General features: G+C 44.2%; 1 long non-coding RNA gene across 1 annotated transcript; it reads left to right on the top strand.

Moving 5' to 3' along the window:
- Positions 1 to 3,754: 3,754 nt before the first annotated feature.
- On the top strand, positions 3,755 to 4,379 carry LOC124238859 (uncharacterized). The gene is made up of 3 exons (XR_006888425.1): positions 3,755 to 3,866; positions 4,054 to 4,227; positions 4,324 to 4,379. It is a non-coding gene; the product is annotated as an uncharacterized LOC124238859 (long non-coding RNA).
- The last annotated feature ends 2,498 nt before the right edge of the window (positions 4,380 to 6,877 follow it).

Raw genomic sequence — 6,877 nt, 5'->3', positions numbered from 1 at the left:
TAATAAATTATTTTAATTTCTCTGGTTGTGAAAATAGTGTGCATTTTTCAACTTATTTTTACGTGAACATCATCTTTTTGTGGTTAATTCTTAATCTATTATTAGCTTTTTCTCTCTCCCTGTTGTCATCTTATCCCATTTGTTCTTTTCATTGAAACCTCATCGTTGTCTGCCTTTTGGCAGAGACGTCTTAGCTTTGCATATTCCAAGTAGGTGATATTATCTACTGCTATTTCTTACATACTTAAATCCTGCATAAATTTATCACGTCTAAGCAACAGGGCTGATATTGTTGTCTTCTCATTTTTTAGACGCCTATTGTCTTAGTGTCCTAGTCAGCTCAGGCTGCTGTAACAGACTGCCATAGACCGGGGCTTAAACAACAAACATTCACTTCTCACAGTTCCGGAGGCTGGGAAGGCCACAATCGAGGTGCCGGCAGATCTGGTGCCTGGTGAGAGGCAGCTTCCTGGTCTGCAGGTGCCTGTCTTGTTGTATGCCCTTGTGGCAGAGAGCAGAGAGGGAGGAAGCAAGCTCCATCCTATCTCTTCTTATAAGGGAATTAATCCCTTTCAGGAGGGTGGAACCTCTCCAATGACCTCCCAGTACTATCACATTGGGGGTTAGGATTCAACATATGAATGGGAGGCCGGACACACACACACACACACACACACACACACATCCAATCCATACATCGAGGCTCGATGTTGAAATGTTCTCTTGACTTAACAATGATGATTTCACTACATGCTACTTAATTTGCTGGCTTCTTGGGATATTTACCAGGCCTGTGAGTTTAATGGATTAGTTTCTTCCTGGGTCTATTATTAAAGCGATTTTTTTAATCAGTTGATGGTGAGGGTTCTCACCATGATTTCATGCATCCTACGATAACAATAATCATAACAATAATCATAATAGCAATAATAATAAATTTGTGTTTATTATTTTCTTGGCCCCGTGCTAAATACTCTGCATACATCATTTCACTGAATCCTCTCAAAATAAGTATCGCTACCCCACTTATCATATGACAACACCAATCCAGACACTAAGTGGCAGAGTGTGATTCAAACCCAGATCTTTCTAAAGCCAAATTCTGCACTCTGCTCTATTAACATCAGCGCCGTTTGACCCGTCTGCTCTTCAACAACGGTGACAGTTTGGCTGAGCTCCTCTTCCCTGGTCCCGACTTCATGTGTGAGTTTCTGTTTATTCTGTTTTGCCATATCAAACCTTCTAGCATTTCTTTCAAGCATATAAATTCAAAAACCTAGTAGAAATTTTATGGCAAGAATTGAAATAAAAATTCAGGTCACACCATCATTTGAACTATACTTTAAAATCCACACAATGTATTGATTTCCTCAGGTATAAAACTATTTCTGAAATTTTTCCGGATATATGCTTGGCTTTCCTTTAAACGTTTCCGTGTGCTGTCTCGTATGCAGGTACCCAGAGATTCAGTTAACCACAGAGACAGAGTTACTTGCTGTTTTATGGAAGCTTGTGTTCCATCTTCTGGAAGAAAAGGAGAACACGACAAGAACCTCTAAGAGCTCATGTGTCCCAGTCCCTGGACTTGTGCCACCAGAGGGCACACACAAGCCCCTGGATAAAAGAGCAGTGGCTAGAGGACCGCGTGGAAACGGTCTCCCAGACAGAGGTCATGCCACGTCTGCGTGCCCATCTCGGCTGCCCCTTGGGTCCCGTGCAACTAGCCTGCAACTAGCCAGAGCCTGGCCTCTTCCACAGAAAAGCCTCTTCTCGCCCTTCTTTATCAGCCCTGAGGCTCCTCCTGGCTGGGCGGTGGGCTCCTAGCAGGGCTAAATTCCCTCCTCTGGCAGTCAGCCACTCCACCCCGTCAACGTGATTGCGAATATCTGGACTCCAATATTCCCGCCACGATCCCCACTTTTGTTTCCTCTTCAAAACTTGCAAACGCATTTTCAGCATCTTCACATAGATTTTACTTACAATATCAGTAGGCCCAAACATGGAGTTTAGAAGCATAGGGAAATCCTCCCTACAGGTTTATCCTGAGGAATTAACAGGTTATAGATATATTTGTGCTTAAAAAAAAAAAAAAAAAACCCCAGGGCCTGCCCGCTGGCACAGCAGTTAAGTGCGCACGTTCCACTTCTCGGCGGTCGGGGGTTCACTGGTTCGGATCCCGGCTGTGGACATGGCACCGCTTGGCAAAAAGCCATGCTGTGGCAGGTGTCCCACGTGTAAAGTAGAGGAAGGTGGGCACGGATGTTAGCTCAGGGCCAGTCTTCCTCAGCAAAAAGAGGAGGATTGGCAGCAGATGTTAGCTCAGGGCTAATCTTCCTCAAAAAAAAAAAAAAAACTCAGCAAGAGTATGTTGCTTTCCTGTGCCAGAGTCCCTTGGGTATGTATCTTTGGGGACCTCTTAAGGTGACTATTAAGCAATATTCAGGCATTTCTGGGTCTTCTGGACATGAGCCGTCCACTGGTACCAAACTGTGCTCCTATTTTAACACCTCCCTGTTCTTCTGGCACTTAGCATAGCTAGAAACAGCCTCCGTATTTTTTCCCTTCTTTTTTTTATTTTTTTTAAAGATTGGCACCTGAGCTAACAACTGTTGCCATCTTTTCTTTTTTCTTTTTTCCTGCTTTTCCCCAAATCCCCCCAGTACATAGTTGTATATTTTTAGTTGTGGGTCCTTCTAGCTGTAGGATATGGGACGCCACCCCAAGTGTGGCACAACAAGTGGTGCCACGTCCGCGCCCAGGATCCAAACCAGTGAAACCCTGGGCCGCCGAAGAGAAGCGCGCAAACTTGACCACTCCGCCACGGGGCCGGCCCCTTTTCTCTTCATTTTTGCCAATCTCAGATTAAGGAGAGTTTTATCCTCCATGACACATTCTTGTAAGTCTCTGTCATTCTCTTCTTTCCACCTTTGTTTCAGAGCTTCTGTTTCCATCTGTGTTCCCAAGCCTTTTATAATGTGTGTTCATCAGAGAGACCCCAGGGCAGCTATATCGATTTCTTTAGATGCTCTTGTAAGAAGAGTTCAGGCGAAAGAGATCACTATCCATCGCTGACCTTTAGCCTTAGCCTCTTGGGTCTCTCTCTCTCACTCTCTCATTCTCTCTCTCTGTCTCCAGCTCTGCTTGGTGTTTGGACCACTATTGCCACCAACTCTCCTAGTACTCCTGGCTCTTCCAGCTGAAGGATAAAGCCATTTCTCTTTCCCCTTAATTTAAGAGAGACATTCGCCCTCCCTCAACTCCTTTAACTTACTGGACTCCTTCCTGCCTCAGGGCCTTTGCACCTGCTGCCCCTCTGCCTGGACTATCCTCTGTCCTCCTTCTCTACCCCGACACCCATTTCCCCACCACAGCCTGACTCTTCATTTGGTTCATCTCTCCTCTCCTCATTCAGGTCTCTGCTTTCATGCCACTTCCTCAGAAGGGATGTTCTGACCACAACTCCCCTCCCCAGGTCTAAATTACATCTTCTCTGTCCACGTCAATCATGTCACCCTGTTCTTTTCCTTCCTACCATCTAGCACAGTTCCAGTTATACGCATATTTGTGCTTGTTTATTTCATACCCTGCTCTCTCACTTCACCTCTAAGCCCCACAAAGGGCTTGTTTTCCTTTGTAACCACATGCCCAGCCCAAGGCATGAAAAGCCTGAAATCAATATTTAACTTGATGAGTGAATGAACAATCAAATGTTGAATATTTTAGGAACATTTCCCAGGAGAGAGAAGAAAGTAACAAATTTGAAAATGCAGTACCTGAAAAGTTTAGAGAATTCTCTATCTTAATTTTGCTGACCACTGAGCCTAATGAGCCGCCCGAGCTCTCACGTGGACGAAACTAGTGCTGGGGTGAGCGACCGTCCCTGTTTGCTCAGGGCTCTCTCGACTTCAGCGTGGAAAGTCTCCCATCCGAGGAAACCCCTCTGTCCCAGCCAAACTGGGATGGTTGGTCGCCTGACCTAGCATAGTCCGTGTCTTAACCCACCTGGGATAAGAGGGTAACAAATCTTTCTGACCTCTGAATGTTTTCTTTCAGCCCCAGGATCACTCAATTTCTGTGGACTTTCTAGCTGTGCAAAGACCTTCTCTCCCCTTCAATGCACACTTTGGCTGGAAACCAGACCTGGGACTGGGCGCGTATTTTGGATGTTGTGTTAAACTCAAGGACTATACATTTTGCTGTTTCCTGGAGTGGCTGTTGCTAAATATGGTACTTTTTTTTTTTAAGATTTTATTATTTTTTTCCTTTTTCTCCCCAAAGCCCCTCAGTACATAGTTGTATATTTTTTGTTGTGGGTCCTTCTAGTTGTGGCATGTGGGACGCTGCCTCAGCGTGGTTTGATGAGCAGTGCCATGTCTGCGTCCAGGATTCGAACCAACGAAAGACTGGGCCGCCTGCAGCGGAGCGCGCGAACTTAACCACTCGGCCACGGGGCCAGCCCAGGTACTATTTTCATTATATTGAGCCGTGCAGGATGACATTTTTCCTCTGCTGTATGCTGTTAAGATCTTTTCCTTCACATGGACTTTGAGAATTTGGGGCCGTTCATTATCTAGGTGCACCCTTATTCGGGTTTCTTCTTGCAGGTATTCTTGAGTTGTTTCTGCGATAGTTTTTTCAGAACAGTATTGATGTGAGAATTTTTCTTTGTTTTCTTCCTCTTATTTCCATCTTTACCTCCTTCAGATTTGCCTGTCCCATGGAGACCTTCCTCCTATGCCAGTCCTCAAGGCCTTCTCTTGTTTTAAAGCCCAACCGACAGCATTTCTTGGCTCTGACTGTCTTTACCGTCTGCTCTGTGAGCCTATTTCCTGTTTCTTCCTACTGGCTGGTGATGATTTCCAGTTTCCAGGTTACTGTCTCTGATGTCCTTTTTATAATTCCCTGAAGTTTGTGATTATAAAAAAGGGTTGATTTAAAAATCTTCCTGTTTCTAAATTTCTGAGAAATGCTTTGTGAGCCCTTTCTTTTCTCTGTCTTTCCTCTCTGCTTCCATTTTATTCCATCTTATAATAGTAATTACTAATAATACCATTCGAAGGTGTCTTCTTTCATTTAGACACCTTTTTTTTCTTTCCTGAATTAATTTATTAACTAATCTACTATTTTCTTTCTTTAGGGGTTTGCCTGCCTTGCAGCTCAGCAGCCCTCATGACTCCACCTCTGCTTTGAGTGTTAATAGAGTTCTATTTTTATAGGGGATAAAACTCCACACATTTGAATGCAAATAATTATAATTCCTTTTACCCGTTTCTTTCCATTTTTTCCATTGAAAGTTGGTTATTGAGGCAGAGTCCATGGCAACACCAACCACCAGGTGTTATTTTCTCTGATTTTGGACATAGGGGCTCAGAAGCATCCTGGCCCTTGTGAATCCAGTAAAGTGATACACTGTGATATAATACAGAGTCTATCTGGGACTTGGGAGAAAAAAGTGGGAAGTTACCTGAACATCAGTAAATAGGAGCTGTGTGTGATGGTGCAAAAGAGAGGCACTTGGCTACCAGGAGGACTGTTTCCAGCTCGTGAATAATCAAAGTCAGTATGAAAATCTTAATAAGCAAAATAACCTGCATGCACGACAGACTCAGAGGTTTGGTGAGGCCTCATGATTCCTCCTTAAAACGTGCCAAACACTGTTTTCGTTGATTTTAAGAAGGCAGACATATGCTCGGGAAACCTTCAATAACGGGCGCTTGTTGGGCGCACGCAACAGCAGCTCTGAGGCGGTGCCTGCCTGGCCTCTCTCTCTCTCATTCCCTCTCCCGTAGAGTTTCTGCTTTCTCTTGGTCTCTCTTGTTCAACCGCCCTAATCACGTACAATCTTATAAGGCAGGACGATTGGCATCCAGCAGGAGGTTCTCTGTTAGGCAGCCTTCAGCTCTATCTGGTCCAATCAAAACAGCAGAATTTGTTCTACTCAAAACATAAAGCTCTAAAAGCCATTAAAAAATGGCTAAGGGGCCAGCCCTGTGGCATTGTGGTTAAGTTCCCATGCTCCACTTCAGTGGCCTGGGGTTCATGGCTTTGGGTCCCCAGTGTGGACCTACACATCAATTTTCAAGCCATGCTGTGGTGGCATCCCACATACAAAATAGAGGAAGATTGGCACAGATGTTATCTTAGGGACAATCTACCTCAAGCAAAAAGAGGAGGATTGGCAATAGATGTTACGTCAGGGCCAGTCGTCCTCACAAAAAAAATTAAAAATAAAAATAATAAAAATTAAAAATTGCTAAGAGACTACTTTTCTTGGAATAGAATTGACACTTTGATAACTGGCACTTTGGAGGCTGTGAAAAGAAAAAAGTAAGAGTATGAACCATGGATAAAACAAACAAGACGTTCTGACCCAGTTAGAAAGGAGTAGAAAGACTTTCTGAATTTTTCCTGTGACAAGTCTTGCTGTCTTTTGCCCCTATGCCTTTTGCTTTGATGCATGAGGTTGAATTTAAAAGTCAATATCCGGCCATTTCTTTCTTACAAAAATGGCTATTTCCCTGGCTTTCATTTAAAACCTATTACTTGAAATATCATTAGCTTCCTCTGCCGTCTTCTTCTATCCAAATCCTGCTCACCCTTTAAGGCTCAGTCCAAATGCCAGTGCACCAGGAACCTCCCTTGAGTCTCCCAGCCTAAAGGAACGAAGGTCCTCTCCAAGTCTGTGCACGTTAATTTATCGTGACCCCAGTCACCATCCATGTTGTGTTGCAGGTATTCCCTACATGGCTCATCTCAGCTTCCGACCATTAACTTCATTTTTGGACCCATCCCCGCTCTTCCCCAGCATCTCCCGGCACCACATCTAGCACAGAGTAGGAGCTTGTTGTTGGTAGAATAATTATTCATGGATTACCTT

Source organism: Equus quagga, chromosome 1, assembly GCF_021613505.1.
Source record: "Equus quagga isolate Etosha38 chromosome 1, UCLA_HA_Equagga_1.0, whole genome shotgun sequence".
NCBI classification, from domain to species: domain Eukaryota; kingdom Metazoa; phylum Chordata; class Mammalia; order Perissodactyla; family Equidae; genus Equus; species Equus quagga.
This window is presented reverse-complemented; position numbering and strand designations above follow the sequence as displayed.